Source organism: Giraffa tippelskirchi, chromosome 8, assembly GCF_054371585.1.
Source record: "Giraffa tippelskirchi isolate mGirTip1 chromosome 8, T2T-mGirTip1v1.2.pri, whole genome shotgun sequence".
NCBI classification, from domain to species: domain Eukaryota; kingdom Metazoa; phylum Chordata; class Mammalia; order Artiodactyla; family Giraffidae; genus Giraffa; species Giraffa tippelskirchi.
In genome coordinates, this window is record NC_137282.1 from 43,751,275 (window position 1) to 43,772,756 (window position 21,482).

The following is a 21,482-nucleotide window of genomic DNA, read 5'->3' on the forward strand; positions in this document are numbered from 1 at the left end:
CCAGTTAAAATTATGAATGGACAAATCGAATTAATAGTGTTCTCACTGAGAAAATAAGGGGTAAAATCTTTACCAAGAAATATAAATAATATATAGGGAAAAAATCTTCCTGAAATCAATTAAAAAATTGAGTATATGGATACTAAATTTTTAGATTTTTCTAAAGTATCTTATGCAGATTTCAAGCATTATAAATTTGATCTCTAAATTCCAAGTGATTTCAATAAAATTGTTAATAAAAATTATTGCTAGTGTTTATTTAAATAAATGAACAAAGTTTTCAAGATGAAAACAAAGAACAACAAGAATGATGTGTTATAAATAATTTAAAAATGTATTATAATAGTTAGTGTTAATGAAAGATATTAATAATAGGAGCTTTGGGTCAGGGTATATGAGGTATAAGATAACTACAAACATAAAATAATTTCCAAAGAAGTATATTTGAAAATATATTAGAATTCTTCAGTAATCTAAATGAACAAGTGCTGAAATAGAAATGTTCTTGTGAAAAAAAAATAAATTCTAGAATACAGGGAAAATGATTGCATAATAGATGTACCAGCTAAAGAAATAGAATATGTTGTAACTGTGGTGAGCAATTAATCACTTTGAATTAATTGGAGAAATAGTCTAATATTCTCACTATGTTAACATATCAAATTAACTTCAAAGTAATTAAAATCTAATATAGAAATGAGGCCATATAAATAACATAATCAATTGTATCTAAATTCTTATTAGGTTTTGGAATGTTGAAGAATTTTCTAAGGAGAAAATTACTGATGGAGACAAAAAAGATGCAACATTTTCTAAAGCATTTTGTCACTTTATGTGAAAATTTTAATAATCTTATTTGTCCAAAATTGTTCTAATTTTGCAATTTATCTTAATTTCATACTGGTGAAATAACTAAGCATTTTAAAATAGTGAGCTAGGCAGCTGTTCTTCCCGCCGCTACTAGAGTATCATCTACCCTTTGGTACAGACCAAAAAGCAAGTAGTAATTGGACAGAAGAAAAATGGCATTGAAACAGGTTTCCAGCAGCAAGTGCTTTGGCGGATTGGAGAAAGTTTTTGAACAGGACAGTGTTGAACTGAAGTGCAAAATGAAATTTGCTGTCTATTTACCACCAAAGGCAGAAACTGGAAAATGCCTTGTGCTATATTGGCTGTCTGGTTTATCTTGCACAGAACAAAATTTTATATCAAAATCTGGTTATCATCAAGCTGCTTCAGAACATGGCCTTGCCGTCATTGCTCCAGATACCAGCCCTCATGGCTGCAGTATTAAAGGAGAAGAGGACAGCTGGGACTTTGGCACTGGTGCTGGGTTTTATGTCGATGCTACTGAAGATCTTTGGAAAACTAACTATAGAACGTACTCACGTAACGAAGGAGCTTCCTGGACTTGTAAATGACAATTTTCCAGTGGACCCCCAAAGGATGTCTGTTTTTGGCCACTCTATGGGAGGCCATGGAGCTCTGATTTGTGCTTTGAAGAATCCTGGAAAATACAAATCTGTGCCAGCATTTGCTCTGCTTTGCAACCCTGTGCTCTGTCGTTGGAGCAAAAAAAGCCTTTACCAGATATTTGGGAACTGCTGCTGCTAAGTCGCTTCAGTCGTGTCCGACTCTGCGCAACCCCATAGACGGCAGCCCACCAGGCTCCCCCGTCGCTGGGATTCTCCAGGCAAGAACACTGGAGTGGGTTGCCATTTCCTTCTCCAATGCATGAAAGTGAAAAGGGAAAGTAAAGTTGCTCAGTCATGTCTGACTCTTAGCGACCCCATGGACTGCAGCCCACCAGGCTCCTCTGTCCATGGGATTTTCCAGGCAAGAGTACTGGAGTGGGGTGCCATTACCTTAATAAAATCACTTTAAAAAACTAGTAAATGTATAAATCAGTTTTAAATATTTCATTGTATGTAAATTTTACCTGAAAAGAAGAAAATGCAAACTACAATTACAATTCTCACTACAAAATGGTATGCATGTTGAAGTACTGTTATATGTTGCCTATAATTTGCTTTGAAATACATAAAAAATAAGGTAGATTGATGGACGGATAGACACGTATAAAGAAAGGATAGAAAAATGTTAGTATTAGACTCTAGATGGTAGGTTCATGGATGTCTACTGTAAATTAAAAATGTTTTCTCTATGTTTGAAAAATTTCATAATAAATATTGAGAAAAAATAGAATGTTAGTCTAGGCATTAGTTACTAAATCAGTAGGAGTTCCAGAAAGAAAAACAGACTCAGACACGACTGAGCGACTTCACTTTCTTTCTTTATTTTGTATGACATCCTCTTAGGTAAAACACCTGTTATTTTGTATAATTTATATCCGTATAAGGGCTACCCTGATGACTCAGATGGTAAAGAATTCTCCTGCAGTACAGGGGATCTAGGTCCAATCCCAGGGTTGAGAAGATCCCCTGGAGGAGGGCATGGCAACCCACTCGAGTATTCTGGTCTGGAGAACTCCATGGACAGAGGAGCCTGGAGGCTACAGTCAGTGGGGTTGCAAAGAGTCAGACACGACTGAGCGACTAAGCTCTGCACACCATATGCATATAAATTCATATACATATTACGTATATATATATAAACATTTGTATACATTTATATAAAAGTTATCCTCTTTACTTTCTGAGCGTCCATCAGATTAACTTTTAGAATTCCTTTGTGGCAACTTTGGCTTTTTCTAGCGTATACCTCAAAAGTTTTCTAGTCTATACCCAATACTCAGGTCCAAAACTGCTTCCACATTTTTGGGTATGTATTTGTTATAATAGGGCTTCCCTGATAGTTCAGCTGGTAAAGAATCTGCCTGCAATGTAGGAGACCCTGGTTCGATTCCTGGGTCGGGAAATAGTAATACCCGATTCTTGGTAACAAAATATGTATGGTTGTAGTTCTCCGGAGAAATAGACCTACAAGTCTGTGTGTGTGTGTGTGTGTGTGTGTGTGTATTCATTGTTCAGTTGTGTCCAACTCTTTGTGACCCCATGGACCATAGCTCGCCAGGTTCCTCCCCTGTCCGTGGAATTCCCTAGGCAAGAATACTGGAGTGGGTTGCCATTGCCTTCTTCACTACAAGTCTCTACATATATCCATTTCTGACTATACAGTTTTATCTTTCCTGTCTGTCTGTCTATGTATCTACAACTTAGGGAGAAAGAGAGATTTGGGGAATTGACTCACATGACTATGGAGGCTGAGAGGTCCACCATCTCCCATTTGTAAACTGGAGACCCACAAAGGCTGGTGGGCATAGTTCCAGTCTGAGTCGGAAGGGCTAAGATCCAAAAGTGCAAGTTCCTTTCTGACAGCAGGAGACTGATGTCGCAGCTCAGACTCTCAGTGTGTGCTACAGTCCTGTCCTACTCTTTGAGACCCCATGGACTATAGCCCACCAGGCTCCTCTGTCCATGGAATTCTCCAGGCAAGAATACTGCAGTGGGTTGCCATTCCCTTCTCAAGGAGATCTCCCTGACCCAGGGATCGAACCCGTGTCTCAAAGGTCTCCTGCATGGGCAGGTGGGTTCTTTACCACTAGCACCATCTGGGAAACCCTAGCTATTAGATTGCTCTTGCTGTTCAGTTGCTCAGTTGTGTCCGACTCTTTGCGACTCCATGGACTACAGCACCCCAGGCCTATCCGTCCCTCACCATCTCCCGGAGATTGCCCAGGTTTGTGTTCATTGCATCAGTAAGGCTGTCCAGCATCAGATAGAAAGTGTGAGTTCTTCTTTCCTCTGTTTTGTATTCTGTTCAAGCCTTCAGTGATTGAATGATGCCCATATCATTCCACATGATTCCAGTGATGCCATATCACGGAGAGTCCATCTGTTTACTTAGCCTACCGGCTCCAATGCTAATCTATTCAGGAAGCACTCTCACAGACACATCCAGAAATAATGTTTAACCAGATATCTGGGTATCTCATCAGCAAGTGAAGTTGACATATAAAATTAATCATCACATAAGAAATTTGGGCTCCCCTGGTGGCTCAGATGGTAAAGAATCCAATTGCAATATAGGAGGACCTGGTTCGTTTCCAGGGTCAGAAAGACCCCCTGGAGAAGGGAAAAGCTACCCACTCCAGTATTTTTGGGCTTCCATGGTGGCTCGGATGGTAAAGAATCCGCCTACAATACAGGAGACCTGGGTTTGATCCCTGGGTTGGGAAGACCCCTTGGAGGAAGACATGACAACCCACTCCACTGTTCTTGCCTGGAGAATCCCCATGAACAGAGGAGTCTGGCAGGCTACAGTCCATGGGGTCAAAAAGAGTCAGACGCCACTGAGCAACTAAGCCCAGCACATAAGAGAATTTAATAAAATCCATTTTATTATACTTATTTGTAACCATGACTTTGTCTATAGTTTGTGTGATTTTAAGAATCTAGCATATGTTATGTTTCTACCTTGATTCATATCCCCAAACCTTATCCCTTTCAACTTAGTTACTAATCTATGCAGAGTTTAATTATTATTAAATATTGTTTGTATAAAACTGAACATTTGGAATCTAAGTAGAATTATTGACACATCCCTGACCAGTTTCAACCTTGTGTATCTTCCCAATCTTTATTTGTTTGTTAACTCTTGCCATTCATAAGAATAAACACTTTTGAAGCCAAAATGTGGGTACATTTCTGTTATATGTTTCTACTTAGTGTCAGGAAATTATTTTCCAATTTTAATCATTTTTATTTTGGCTTTGTAACCATTTCATTATAATGTTGGAAAAGTACCTCAAAGATGTGCTCTCAATACTGTGTGCCTGTTCTACATATGCCATATTTGTAAGGATTCTAAGAACAAGAATTTTCTTGGTACATTAATTGTAGTATGACACAAACATTTCTTTTTTTTTGACATTTTATTTATTTATTTTTTTGTTTTGCCATACATTGACATGAATCCACCATGGGTGTACATGTTTTCTACTTCTAGAACCCCCCTTCCACCTCCCTCCCCATCCCATGCCTCAGGGTCTAGCTGAGGACCAAAGATATTTTGATGGCCATGTGGATACCACCTAAATGCAGCCTATCCCCTCACACCATTCCTTATCTACCTTCTATATATTCCTTATCCATTTCTTATTCCTTATCCTTATTCTCTTGCCACCTTATATGCCTTGTCTCTGTAGTTCTGAAAGTTAGAAATCAGGACATTTTTCAAATTCTTTTGGACTATTGCTGAATATGCTGCAAGAAAAATATGTATTACTGATACATACTGGAATATTAGAGATTATCCATGGTGCTAATATAATTATTTATGGAGTTATTGTTTACTTACATCTAGAAAACTTGCTCTTTTTGAGCTTCTTTTAGTTTAGACGGAATATTTTTCACAGCTCTAGTTAGAAAACAAACTTTATTATCGCACTTTGAAATCAATCATTTAACACCTGTTTCAAAAGTAAATAAATGTTAATTGACAGTTTTATTATTATTCAAAACACCTTCTTGCTAATTAATGTTAGGTGAGATTCTCAGTCATCATTTAGTTCTAACCTGAGTGTCAAGAGACTTAAAATATGAGATTTCTGTAATTAATAACACAGAGTGCTATGCCTCCACCAATGATATTTATTTATGTTGATGTGTTATGGTTTTATATAAAGTTATAAAACATCTCAACATATTTAGCACTGTTTTCTCATCCAATGCAACAAGAAAATGTTTCTTCCATTTCCTTTTCTTGAGAAATTCCATTTCAGTGGGATAATTACACACTCATCTGGTTTTCAGTGATGAGAAATATACTCATGTTGGCAGATGGTATCATTGGTTATTGAGAAAAGAACATCATAGAACTATTCCATTATGGTTGGGTTCACTAACAGTTGGTCAATGGATTCAAAAATCTGTGCAATATGAACTCATAGTAAAGAGAAAAAGAGTTCCAGGTTCTGGTAATTCACCATTATTTTTCATTTGAAAATCTGTGGCAATAATTTAAATATGCATGCAATAATATGGCTTATATTTTTTATATAATTCTACCCATAGAGCTTATTAGACTATTTTAAATCTTTTAAATAATCATTATTTTTATATTTATAAAAATGTGGTTCTGAATTGTCTTTTCTTTCTGAAATTGAAGTTAACTTAAAAGTAAATAACATTTGTCTAGTGCTTCATATCTTGCCAGCTCTTCCACATATACTATCTCATTTAATTCTCAGGGCATTACTGAGAGTAATTGTTAACCTCATGCAACAAAATGGGCAAACAAAATTCTCTCAAGGTTGCACAGCTGGCAACTTGCAAACGTTACTTTTACCTTTGATTAACTCACACATATTTCTGATTGAACAGCTATAAATCAAAGATTCCCAGGAGTCCACCCTCAAATTTGATAATTTGCTAAATATCTCATAGAACTCAGGAAAATGCTTTATTGCTGTTTCCAATTTATTCAGAAACATACAACACAGAGACAGCCAAGTGGAAAAGATGAATAGAGCTTCATATGGTGAGATGGTGTAGAACTTTCATGCCCTCCAGGCGGACCACTCCTCTAGACACCATAAGAACTCTGAACCCTGTCCTCATCCTGAAGCTATTGAACATGAAAACAGTATAATCCCATTAAAGAATAGCATGTTTTAAATCATTCTCTATTTCTCGGGGTGGTTTGTCTTATGAGAGTTCTTAAGGAGAGGCTGAGAGAGAGTCACATGTTGACAACTCCCCCCTTTCTTTCTTAGTGGTAGTAGTAGTGTCAGTCACTCAGTCGTGTCCGACTCTTGGCAATCCCACAGATTGTAACCCGCCAGGCTCCTCTGTCCTTGGGATTCTCCAGGCAGGAATAATGGAGTGGATTGCTATACCCTTCTCCAGAGGATCTTCCTGACCCAGGGATCGAACCTGGGTCTCCTGTGTTGCAGGAAGATTGTTTACCATTTGAGTTACAGGGAAGAACTTTCTTATTTCTCTTTTATTCTTCACTCAAGGATAAGGAAAACAGAACATTTTAAGAATAGAGTTCTTTCCCAAGCACCAGGTGATATAGTCAGGAGACTTAACTCAAGGGGAAAAATAGGTAAAGATATGCTATGAAGACCTACTACAAGCCAAAATGCAGGTATTGAACTATGCATTCAATATTATATTAGAAATTTCATATGTATTACTGAGTTCAATCCTAAAGCTACCTTAGTGAATTAAAAACTTTTATCAGTCACCCCATCCTACTAATGAAAACACCAGGTTTAGAATAGATAAGTATCTTATTCAATATGAAAAACTAAATAACTAGTTTTGTCAACAAATGATGCTAGGGTAACTGAATATCCACATAGAATACATAAAGTTGGGCCTTTCCCCAAAACACACAAAAATCAACTCAAAGTGAATCATAGATGAAAATCTAAGAATTATGTATGATAAAACTCTTAGAAGAAAACAGAGCAATAAATCTTCATTACTTTGGGTTAGGTAAAGACTTCCTAGACGTAAGAAACAGCAGAAAGAAAATTAAATGAATTGAATGACATAAGAGCTTAAAATACTTGTACATCAAAGGACACTATCAATGAAGTGAAAGATAACTTACAGTAAGGGAAAAATATCTTCAAGACAAATATATGAGAATTATATGCAGAATATAAAAATAATTCCTATGACTCAATAATAAAGAGACAACTTAGTTTAAAAATGGGCATGGAATCCAAAGAATATGCAAATGCCTAATAAACACAATATCATCAGTCATTAAGGAAATTCAAATCAAAATCATAATGAAGTAACATAACACTTCTCACCCACTAGGATAGCTATAATAACATGTTGTAATGATTTGAAAAACCTGAGACCTTTGTAGACTGATGATGAGAATACAAAATAGTGCAGTTGCTTTCAAAACAGTTTCATAGTTCCTCAAAATGTTAGTATTTTCACATGACCCAGCAATTCGACTCCTTGTATATACTTAAGAGAAATGAAAATATATGTCCACACACAAACTAGTTAACAATTGTCCAGTTCAGTTCAGCTCAGTTGCTCATTCATGCCCAACTCTTTGTGAGCCATGGACTGCAGCACATAAGGCTTCCCTATCCATCACCAACTCCCAGAGTTTACTCAAACTCATGTCCATCAAATCAATGATGCCATTCAACCATCTCATCCTCTGTTGTCTCCTTCTTCTCCCACCTTCAATCTTTCCCAGCATTAGGGTCTTTTCCAATGAGTCAGTTCTTTGCATCAGGTAGCCAAAGTATTGGAGTTTCAGCTTCAGCATCAGTCCTTCCAATGAATATTCAGGACTGATCTCCTTTAGGATTGACTGGTTGGATCTCCTTGCAGTCCAAGGGACTCTCAAGAGTCTTTTCCAACATGACAGTTCAAAAGCATCTATTCTTGGGTGCTCAGATATCTTTATAGACCAACTCTCCCATCCATACATGACTACTGGAAAAACCATAGCTTTGACTAGAGGGACCTTTGTTGGCAAAGTAATGTCTCTGCTTTCTAATATGCTGTCTAGTTTGGTCATAACTTTTCTTCCAAGGAGCAAGCATCTTTTAATTTCATGGCTACAGTCACCATCTGCTGTGAATCACCATCCAGTGATTTTGGAGCCCCCCAAAATAAAGTCTGTCACTGTTTCCATTGTTTCCCCATCTATTTGCCATGAGATGATGGGACCGGATGACATGATCTTAATTTTCTGTTCATAACAGCACTATCCCTAATCTTAGAAGAGTGGCAACAATCCAGATGCCCACCAACTGAGGAATGGAACAAAAAATGTGTTGTATCCACACAATGGAATATTTTTCTACACTGTAATGAAATATTAATGCATACTACAAGGGTGAGCCTTGAAAATACACTAAATGGCCAGGTATTTTATCCCCTGTATGGATCATTGCCTTGTCATGGAAAAGGGACTTGAGTAACTCAGTGAAAGTATGAGTAATGCCATGCAGGACCATCTAAAATGTATGAGTCATAGTGGAGAATTCTGACAAATGCCGTCCACTGGAGGAGGGAATGGCAAACTATTCTAGCATTCTTGCTGCAAGAACCCCATGAGCAGTATGAAAAGGCAAAACATTATGACACCAGAAGATGAGCCTCCCAGGTTGGAAGGTGTCTAATATGCTATTGGGCAAGGGTGACGGGCAATTGCTAATAGCTCCAGAAATAATGAATTGGCTGGGACAAAGTGGAAATGACAGCTATTTGTGGATGTGTCTTCTGATGAAAGTAAAGTCTGATGTTGTAAAGAATAATATTGCATAGGAACCTGGAATGTATCCAATCCTTTCACTTTATGGCAAATGAATGGGGAAGAAAGTGGAAACCATGACAGATCTTATTCTCCTGGGCTGCAAAATCACTGTGGATGGTGACTGTGGGCATGAAATTAAAAGACACTTGCTCTTTGGAAGTAAAACTATGACAAACATAGTCAGCATATTGAAAAGCAAATATATTACTTTGGTGACAAAGGTCTGTATAGCCAAAGCTATGGTTTTTCCAGTTGTCATGTATGGATGTGAGAGTTCAATTATAAAGAAGGCAGAATGGCAAAAAATTGTGGCCTTCGAATTGTGGTGCTGGCGAACACTCTTGAGAGTCCCTTGGACTTCAAGGAGATCAAACCAGTCAATCCTAAATGAAATCAACCCCGTGTATTCATTGGGAGGACTGATGCTGAAGCTCCAATATTTTAGCCACATGATGTGAAGAACCACCTCATTGAAAAAGACCGTGAGGATGGAAAGGTTGAAGGGAAAAGGAGACGGGGGCAACAGGCGATGAGACGGCTCAATAGCATCTCAGACTCAATGGTCATGAGTCTGAGCAAACTCCAGGAGGTAGTGAAGGACAGGGAAGCCTGATGTGCTGCAATCCATGGGGTCACAAAGAGTTGGGCATGACAGTGACTGAAAAACAACAGAAAGGTGAACCTTGAAAATACACTAAATGGCCATGTATTGTTTGATTCTATTATGACTTATAGAGAATTGGCAAATATATAGAACCAGAATAAATTAGGAATTTCCTAGAAACTGAGGGTGGGCTTTCTTAGTGGCTCAGTGGTAAAAATCCAACTGCCAATGCAGGATAGGGGGGTTTGATCCCTGGGCTGGGAAGATTTCCTGAAGAAAGTAATGGCAACCTGCTTCATTATTCTCGCTTGGAAAATCCCATGGACAGGAATCTGGTGGGCTACAGTCCATACGGTTACCAAGAGTCAGACAGGATGTAGCAACTAAACAACACATAACTGAGGATAGGGTGTAGGAATAGGGAGTGGTTGTTAATCAGTAGAGGGTTTCATTTTGGGGAATGAAAATGTTATATAATGGTATTATGGTGAAGTTTTCACAAACTGTGAATATATTAAATCCAAATAACTGTACATTTTAAATGGGTGAATTATTTTTATGTGAATTGTGTTTATTAAGGATGCATTTAAAATAACCAATAGAATATGAAGCCAAGATGTTGACTTCAAATAACCGGATAAAATGTATCTTTAAAGGGTCCACAAAAAGCCTGCTTTTATTATCAAAGGAAGAAACTTACCCTTTTGTAAAATTTATTCTGCACTTGACTTTTTGATCCTATCAGAAAACAAAAATACTCATATATCTTGTTTAGTATTATTAACTGAGAAACACTGGTATTGATTTGATTAAAGATGAAGATGTAATTTGGTATTGTTTCTGATGGAAGGGATATGTGTACTTAGACACACAATTGTGTGTATGAGCTGCGGAGTGTATGTAAAAGTCTAAAGTGAATGCAGGTTCAGACATAACTCCTAGAAACCTAATGCCAATTATTTTAGCCCTTTTCTGTATATTCCTTCACTAGCGGTACAGAAAGAAAATGTCATGTTACCTATGCAAATGTTTCTTCTAGATAGAAAGTCTGGGTTCATCCAGGTTCTTGAAAACTGAATAAAGTTGTGGTCTACATACTGATATTATGTTTTACATGGAAATATACAGCTAAGTAGAGATATCAGCATTTCTCACTAGTGTAAACACTGTAATAGCATTGCTCAAATAAGTGTATATCTAGAACTTTGGCTATTTTTTTTTAACTCTATTTTTATTTTTTTAACTTTTTATTCTGTATCTGAGTGTAGCCAAGTAACAATGTTATGGTAGTTTCTGGTGGACAGCAAAGGAATTCAGCCTTACATATACATGTACCCATTCTCCTCAAAACTCCACTCCCAGACAGGCTGCTACATAACATTGAGCAGAGTTCCCTATGCTGTTCCGTAGAAACCTGTTGGACCCTCAGCTTTAACTCACTAGAATTTCTCCTTTCCCTGAGTGTTATTTACATTAAGTTCTTCTTAAATAATTTTGCTAGTCAAAAGTCAGGGACCTGAGGCAAACAACCCCTATCAGAATGTTTGCAAATGTTCCATTTAGAACACGAACAGTGGGAAGCAGGACTATTAGGGAAATAAACATTGGAAGATGCACATTAAGGTCCTTAATATTGTCGTTAACTGCAGTTATATCATTCCCTTTTTACTGATGTTGGCTTTATGTTAACAGAGAAGGATTAAGTTGAGTGACTAGAGAGTCCTGATTTTATCCAATCCTCATGTAGGCTGCAGGGCAAAGGGATGTCAGACTGTCCAGTGACTGTAGCTGGGTTGTCCTGCATCATTTGGAGTGAAGATGGACTCCCTAGAGCTTGGGTACCATGCATCATTTTAGAATACTGCATGCTCTCATGGCATTTTCCTAACTGAAACCTTTTTCCTTACTTTAAATCTATCTTGCACAAGTTTCATTCCAAGTTATCTATCCAATTTCTTTTTCAGCGAGGAAGGTGATATCAACTAAAGAATGGAGGGAAGGATCCTGATTTATTTTAGGCACTTAGCTCAATTTGCTTTTACTTGTTTGGGAAATTGCTTTTTCAATGCAGAAAAATGTGTTGCAGTGAAGCAATTTCATGGGCTTGATGACACTGCAGTGTGTTACTTGCCCATATCTGTTCTAAGTGTAAATGAAATGCACGGGCAGCAGGATCACCATTATTTACTTCTTTTATTGCTTCTCCTTTTCTTGCCTACTAGATTACACGTGTGTTAACTGAAGTTACTGTTTACACTTATTTAACAATATTGACTGAAATTACCCTGAATCTCCTCCAGTGAGGACTGATTTAGCTACAAATCACTGTTCCAGCTCTGAAATCATTAATCAGCCATAGGCAAGATCCATTATGTGGGATTTCAGCATAGAAGAAATATTAACAGCTCCCTGGAAGAAACGTTACCTTCACATAGGCTGTGACTCCCTGCTGGAGCTGCAAATTACCCTCAAGTAATAATTATAATACATTAGTAGAGGTTTAATTTCCAATAAGTGCTGTCTGTTTAAGAAATGGCAGTCTCACCATGGCCCAGAGAACAATAGATCATGTTATCAGCCAGAATAAACCTACATGGAATTGAAAGAAAGATAATAAAAAATTCATTACAGTTTGAAAACTGTAGGGAAAAAAAGAGTTTCTCAGTTACATTTTTATAGATCATGTTTACAGATCATCTCAGTGGGTGATATTTGGTATGGTTGTGAATATTTTTACTTTAGTTGAGAGTGAAATTGTGAATTCACTAGTTAACATCTAGTTTGATAAGTAACCAGTTTTTTTTATTATCTTTTTTTCTGAGGGGTGGAAGTTAACCCTCAGTAGAACTATAGGAGAAATTCATTCTTTAGTTGCCTATATACAGTGACCAACGTTTTGCATCCGAATTAATATTCCAGCAACCATTTTCAAAAGTGTAGAAAAGTTGGAATTTTAGAGGAGAAATTATTACTAATTCTACTTTAAACTACTTTAAACAGAAAAGAGAATGTTTCTGTGAAGTTAGACCTGTAAATAAATGGTTTAGGAAGGTTTTAATAAGGTTTTAACATAATATACATTTTGTGAAGTCTGCACATCTTCACTTAAAATTTTCAGTAGAAACTCTTTTACGTACAAAGTGTCATATTAGGAACTTTTATACTATATGTTGATATCTGTCTACTTTTTAGAGTGAAGTGTAAAAAGACTAAATATTACTTGCTTACCTTTAAATGAAGTGAATTTTATTTGTAGTACTTTCTCAGTTCAGTCACTCAGTCATGTCTGACTCTTTGTGACCTCATGGACTACAGCACGTCAGGCCTCCCTGTCCATCACCAACTCCCAGAACTTACTCAAACTCATGTCCATCAAGTCAGTGATGCCATCCAGCCATCTCATCCTCTGTTGTCCGCTTCTTTAGTACTCTCAGGTTTTACAAAACTCTTCATTTCTTCCAAAATATTAAGTGTCTACGGATGTCCACAGATACTGATGTAATAGCAGGGGTATCCTGAAGTTTTGATGTTTGAAAATGCCTTGTGCTTAAAGAGTTTGTGTCATAAGGTCATTTTTCTTTTAACAGCTGGACTCATTTCTCATATTGAACAAGTTCTGGCACACTGCATAAACCAGATTGTGTATGTGCCAGTGCTTGAAAGTTTTCCTTCGGGTTCAATGAACTATTGATTTAAGGAATTCAAGGAGATTCCATTACTGAATAAAGAGATTCATGTTTTCTTAACACTGTAGAAATTGTAGTTTGATTTATGTAGCCATGTCATGAGAGTGTGTGTGTGTGTGTGAGTGCGCGTGTATGTTTGTATTTGGAACTTTTTGATTTTGTTCTGCTGTTTGATAGATTTCATGTCATATTGTCAGATACAGAAAGCAAAATAAAAGAAAATGATTAAAAGTAAGCCTTCCACTCATTCTATGCTGAATGACATGTTAAGAATATATACAAAATTTATAAAAGCAAGCAAAATCCCTTCTCTTAAGTCTGCCTATAATTCAGATTGGAAACAGTATAAGAAGTTATTTCTCAAAATCTGAAACAATTTCGTTGTTTCAAAGTTTATTATATTTAGCAACATTTTTGGAAAATGAACTGTATGACTTATGATATCTTTAGAAAGGGGAATGTGCAGAATCATTTAGACAATTTAAAAAGCTGAAGTCAGTCTTTAGCTCTGAAACACAGATTACCCCTTGAATAGCTAAATAGGTAGCATACCTCAAAAATGACTCCCTTAGTTTATTAGAACTAAAATGATGTGACAGATCACAATTTCCCAGCCCTATTTCACCCAGTGTACAACGATCTCCACTGGTTATCTGAAAAAGTGTGAGTCAGGCATGCAACTTATCAAAGTGATTTTGCGTGATCAGATTTTTTCTTAGGTTAAAAAGAGATGAAACACAATTAAAAATGAACTTTAGAGCTTTATTCTCATTAAAATGTGGCATTCAGTAATAAAGAAAATCTACAAAGTATTATATATATGTAATATATTATGTATTCTTTTTACATAAGTAAATAACTAAGGGCTTTGTCACCTTGCTTAGCAGTTGTTGCAGTTGTAATACAGAGTAGAATAAAATGTATACTTTCAAAGCACTCCTCTGTTATAGTATAATTTTATAGGATATGTATTTAGAAATAATTCAAGACCGGAGAAGGCAATGGCACCCCACTCCAGTACTCTTGCCTGGAAAATCCCATGGACGGAGGAGCCTGGTAGGCTACAGTCCATGGGGTCGCTAAGAGTCGGACACGACTGAGCGACTTCACTTTCCCTTTTCCCTTTCATGCACTGGAGAAGGAAATGGCAACCTACTCCAGTATTCTTGCCTGGAGAATCCTAGGGACGGCGGAGCCTGGTGGGCTGCCGTCTATAGGGTCGCACAGAGTCGGACACGACTGAAGCGACTTAGCAGCAGTAGCAGCAAGTTGTTTAATCATGCAGTAATTAATTAAAATTTGTGGATTTCTCACATACCTTCTACTTGAGTGCACAGCATATATTTATAGCTGTGTAATAAAATAACAATTTCAGAATTTTCAAAAATACATTTTAAAAAAAAATTAATTAATGCAGTTATGCTTCTCATAGATGAGAAATAAGATGCTTATGAATTGGGGAACATATACAATACTTGATATATAATCAGTGTTCAGTGATGTGGTATCAAGATGAAGCTTTTCAGGATTACAGGGGGTGAGGGTCAGTGAAGGGTATATTCTAAAATACACATGAGAGAGAGATTTGAATAAGAATGTAGATGAAGAGTAAGTAGTATGTTTTATTTCACTCTAAAATGTTCTAACTGACATTAAATAACTGAATGATAGAATCAGCCAGTGTGGTAATCCACATATGCTGAAAAATGATCATCATAGAAACATCTTTATTACATGATTCAGTTGTTGAAAGCGCAGTAAACATAAACAACTGGATTTCATTCTAGAACTTGCCTTTTCCAGCTTCGAGTTTTCAGAAAAGCCATCAAAGTTCTCTGAACTTGTTTCTTCACATTTTACATGGAGTAGCAATGCTTGTGGGGAAGGAAATGGCAACCCACTCCAGTATTCTTGTCTGGGAAATCTCACGGATGCAGAAGCCTGGTGGGCCCAGTCCATGACTTAGCGACTAAAAGCAATCAGTCAATAATACTTGACCTGACTGCTACCTGTTATTTTTGTAAAAATCACAACAGGAGATGGTAGCATATTGCTATTATCATTACTAAATAATAATAATTACTATTATTACTATAATAATAATAACAATTACTATTATTATTATTGCTAAATATTACCAAATTAATAATAGTAGTAATGTCATAGAAAATGATCAACAATAATTGTAACAATAATAATAGTGACAAGGTTTCCTTAACACTCATTGAGTCAGTGTGTTAGGTGGTACTAATGTATTTTATTTGTTACATTATTACAGTCATGTGAGATATTTAATATTACTATCTCCACTTTAGAATGAAGAAAACAGTAAAGATTAAATTACTTATAGAGACCACACAGTTGGTAAATGAGAAGGAACATGTATGTCTGCCCAACACTGGAGTCTAAGCCAGCTGCTATACACTTGATTCCTTTACCACTCCCAAGAGGTTGAGTATAGTTTATGTAACCTTGAGGAAGACCTTCTCATCCAATAATGCTGTTACTGTCCACTCTTCAAGGAGCTTGCCTTCTAGCTAACATTCAATAAATAACAAGCCAGGGGTAAACGAGGCAGTGATAGCTTGGAATCCATACAAACACATGGTCTGGCATGCAACAGAACTTTACAAGTTAAATTCAGAGAAAAAAATATATTGTCTTAAATGTCAGCAGTTTAATTAACAGAAATAGTTCCTCACATTTTAAATCATATATGTTACGAGGGTAGATCATCAAAAATGTACCTGTAGTAATATCTTTATGCAAGGAGGAGATATTTTTATTGTATGCGAAATTCTTAATTCTTTTTATCTTGAATGTCATGAATGTGAGATTTCATTCTAGTAGGAATGTATATACATGTCAATTCTGATTCACTAATTTTATTTACCGGTAAACAGAATCTCTTCTAATCACTTAACCTGATAGTTTTTTGTTATAAGAATGATAAGATCATTATATTCAAATGGAAATGAATCATTGTCATATGCCTTTACTATTTCTAGAGGCAGACATTTTAAAAAGCTGTAGATTGGATTTTTTATGGATTTTCATTGCAACAGAGCTGGTGATTACTGTGAATATGTCTTGTCTGCTTGCCCTATGGATAACCTCAAATATAATTCCATAAACTTGGAAGTTTAACGGAGATATATTGATTTCTTAATTTAATGGAAAATGTCTATGTAATATAAAACAATGGATTCATTTAATGTAGTTACATCTAGGAATACAGATCTCTAAAACTCATACCTTACTTGTACTTCATGTGATAACTAATCAAATAAGAGATAAAGAGAGTCGTTCTAATTGATGCTACCCTGAAAGAACTACCTCTTAACATTTGGAATCTATAACTACTGAAAATATATGAAAGTGAAAGTCGTTCAATCGTGTCTGACTTTTTGTGACCCAGGCCAGAATACTGGAATGGGTACCCTTTCCCTTCTCCAGGGGATTTTCCCAACCCAGGGATCAAACCCAGTTCTCCCATATTACAGGCGGATTCTCTACCAGCTGAGCCACAAGGGAAGCCCAAGAATACTGGAGTGGGTAGCCTATCCCTTCTCCAGTGGGTCTTCCTACCCCAGGAATCCAACCAGGGTCTTCTGCATTGCAGGCAGATTCTTTACCAACTGAGCTATGAGGGAAGCCCACTGAAAATACATAGCTACATTTTTTTACATTTACTATTGTCCTTTCCTTCTTTGTTTGAAAATAGCCAGCTCTATATAAGCTCAAATATTCGAAAAATATTTTTTTTATTTTTACTCATATTAAGTAATAACAGTAATAAAAGGAGAAAGGGCTGACAGAAGATGAGATGGTTAGATAGCACCACTAACTCAGTGGACATGAATTTGAGCAAACTCCTGGAGACAGTGAAAGACAGAGGAGCCTGGCATACTATGGTCCATGGGGTCCCAAAGAGCCGGCCATGAATTAGAGACTGAACAACAAAAAGGCAAAGATTTTAAGGTGACTGCAAATTATATTTTCTGGTTTAATTTGAGTCCTTTCTTTCAATATCACCTAGAATGGACATGTTTTGAGTCATTTCAGAGGATAGAACTAATGTCTTCACATATCATCAATTATGACTCATTGATTTATGATCTACAGAAGTCATGTCTTACTCTTTGTGACCCCATGGACTGTAGCCCACCAGGCTCCTCTGTCCATGGAATTCTCCATGTAAGAATAGTGGCTCTGGGGATCTTCCCAACCCAGGGATCGAACCTGAGTCTCCTGCCTCACAGGCAGATTCTTTACAGTCTGGCCACTGGGGAAGCCCTTTTTTCTCATAAGAAGATATTAAATCTAACAAAGTACCCTTATAAGATATACATATAAGATATATCCCATAAGGTATAAGTAACTATTAGAGGACTTACCTACACTGTGGATGTTTATGTGGTTTGCTTACCATCTAGAATCTAGAACAAGGTTTAAATTTGAAGACAGTCTTTAATTTCTTCTTTATATTTCTGGCTACTTAGGAGAATACTTGACAATATAGTAAAACCTCATCCACTTGTTGAAAGCTTGGAATTCAAAATGGTTTCTGTCTGGCCAGAATTGTCATTGAATAAAATATTATTTATTCAGTAAGTATACTCTGAGTCAAAAGACCATATTCGGACCTGTGCTTGGGATTCAATGGCAATCAAATGGATATAGCTGTTATTGTTCAGTTGCTCAGTCATGCCCAACTCTTAGCAACCCCATGGACTGCAATACACTAGGCTTCCCTGTCCTTCACTGTCTCCTAGAGTTTGCTCAAATGAATGTCAATTGAATTAGTGATTCCATCCAACCATCACATCCCCTGTTTTTCCCCTCTCCTTGTTTCTTCAGTCTTTCCCAGCATCACTGTATTTTCCAGTGAATTGGCTCTTCGCATCAGTTGCCCAAATTTTTGGAGCTGCAGCTGCAGCATCAGTCCTTCCAATGTATATTCAGAGCTGATTTACTTTAGGATTGACTGGTTTGATCATCTTGCTGTCCAAGGGACTCTCAAGAGTCTTTTCCAGCACCACAGTTCAAAAGCATCAATTCTTCAGCACTCAACCTTCTTTATGGCTCCTCTGATACTTAAGTTGGCAAAGAATCCACCTGCAATGCAAGAGACCCTGGTTTGATTCCTGGGTCAGGAAGATCTGCTGGAGATGGGATAGGCTACCCACTCCAGTATTGCTGGTCTTCCCTTGTGGCTCAGTAGATAAAGAATATGCCTATGGTGCGGGAGACCTGGGTTTGATTGCTGGGTTGGGAAGATCCCCTGGAGAAAGGAAAGGCTACCCACTCAAGTATTCTGGCTTGGAGAATTCCATGGAATGTATAGTCCATGAGGTTGCAAAGAGTCGGACACAACTGAGTGACTGTCACTTTCACTTTTACTTTTAAACTTCTTTATGGCCCTACTCTCACATCCATACATGATTACTGGAAAAATCAGTGCTTTGACCATAAGGACATTTGTCAGCAAAGTGACTTCAATGCTTTTTAATATGCTGTCTAGGTGTGTCATAGTTTTTCTTCCAAGGAGCAAGTGTCCTTTAATTTCATGGCTGCAGTCACCATCTGCAGTGATTTTGGAGCCCAAGAAAATAAAGTCTGTCACTGTTTCCATTTTTCCCCATCTCTTTGCCATGAAGTGATAGAACCAGATGCTATGATCTTAGTTTTTTGAATGTTGAGTTTTAAGCCAGGTTTTTCACTTTCCTCTTTCACCTTTATCAAGAGGCAATTTAGTTCCTCTTCGCTTTCTGCCATTATGGTGATGTCATCTGCATATCTGAGGTTATTGATATTTCTCCTAGCAATCTTGATTCAAGCTTGTGCTTCACCCGGCCTGGCATTTTGCATGTTATACTCTGCATATAATTTCAATAAGCAAGGTGACAATATACAGCCTTAACAAACTTCTTTCCCAATTTTGAGCCAGTCAGTTGTTCCATTCAGTTCATTTCAGTTCAGTTCATTTGCTCAGTCATGTCCGACTCATTGTGACCCCATGAACCACAGCATGCCTGGCTACCCTGTCCATCACCACTCCCAGAGTTCACCCAAACTCATGTCCATTGAGTAGGTTATGCCATCCAACCGTCTCATCCTCTGTCGTCCCCTTCTTCTCCTGCCCCCAATCTTTCCCAGCATCAGGGTCTTTTCAAATGAGTCAGCTCTTCGCATCAGGTGGTCAAAGTATTGTAGTTTCAGCTTCAACATCAGTCCTTCCAATGAACACCCAGGACTTATCTCCTTTAGGATGGACTAGTTGGATCTCCTTGCAGTCCAAGGGACTCTCAAGAGTCTTCTCCAACACCACAGTTCATGTCCAGTTCAAATTCTTGCTTCTTGACCTACATACAGGTTTCTCAGAAGGCAGGTATGGTGGTCTGGTATTCCCATCTCTTGAAGAATTTTCCACAGTTTGTTGTGATCCACACAGTCAAAGGCTTTAACATAGTCTATCAAGAACAAGTAGATATTTTTCTGGAATTCCTTTGTCTTTTCTGTGATCCAATTAATGTTCTCAATTTGATCTCTCCTTCCTTTGCCTTCTCTAAATCAAGCTTGTATATCTGGAAGTTCTCGGTTAACTCACTGCTGAAGCCTAGCTTGAAGGATTTTGAGCATTACTCTTCTAGCACATGAAATAAGGGCCATTGTGCAGCAGTTTGAACATTCTTTGGCATTGCCCTTCTTGAGGATTGGAATGAAAACTGACCTTTTCCAGTCCTGTGGCTCCTGGTGAGTTTTCCAAATTTGCTGGCATATTGAGTGCAGCACTTTCAAGGCATCATCTTTTTAGGATTTGATTTTTACCTAAGGTTTACTCACAATTTTATATTCCCTGATTTATTCCATGTTATATTTTAATGGTTTGTTTTTGTTGTGGAAAAAGTCATATAATACAAAAAATACTGTTTTAACCACATTTAACTGAACGATTCAGTAAAACTAAGTACATTCACAGTGTGCAACCGTCACCACCATCAATCTCCTTGCACATTTCACCTTTCTAAGCTGGAATTCTGACCCCATTAAATACTAACTCCCTATTCCCCCTCCCCACTCCCCCACCCTCTGACCCAATCCCTGGCATCTACCAATATACTTTCTGACTCTATGAATTTGATTATTCTAGGTACATTTTGTGAGTACAATCAAATAGTATCCGTCTGCACCTACTATATATTGGAATGTACTTTTAAAGTTAATATATACCGTACAAACATATTGTACCTTCTTTTTTTCCCTGTCTTCTATAAAGTGTTCTCATTTATCCCTTTTATACATAGTAGTGTATACATATCAATATCAACCTCCCAAAGTATACCAGCTCCCTTTTTCCCCCTTGGTGTCCAGACATTTGTTCTCTATATCTGTGTCTGTCTCAGCTTTGATGCAGATGAGATATTACAACAACAAAAATTACCAATTCAAAATTTGTGTAAATTAATTTATTAAAATAGTGTTACCTCTAAATATATTTTATAAAAAGTTTATGATATTTTGCTACTTTCTATGTTCTTTAGTGAAACTGGAGGCCCTGATTTCTTAATAAAGTTATGAAATACAAAATTCAGAAATATTATAAAAATTTCACCTCAATGTTTCAAAGCATATAAACTTGAGTGCTTAAATTTTAGCATTAATATTATCTGATTACAAGAAATGAACTCTTAAGAGTATTCAGTTGCTTGCCCCTTTATATTGATGAAATCACATATAATTTTAAAATAACTTCTGAAAAAATTCTCTGCTGCATAGCCCTGTTTGCACAGACCTCACATCATTGGATAAGGAGATTTCTGGCCTAAAGGATGCTAAATTTTTCTGTGTTTTATACAAATTTTCATAATTACTTGTCTATTGCTTAGAGATGACCATAGAGTATTTGAGGGGCTTCCCATGAG

At 37.0% G+C, this 21,482-nt stretch overlaps 1 pseudogene; it reads left to right on the forward strand.

Moving 5' to 3' along the window:
• Positions 1-1,022: 1,022 nt before the first annotated feature.
• Positions 1,023-1,614, forward strand: LOC145518955 (S-formylglutathione hydrolase pseudogene; annotated as a pseudogene).
• The last annotated feature ends 19,868 nt before the right edge of the window (positions 1,615-21,482 follow it).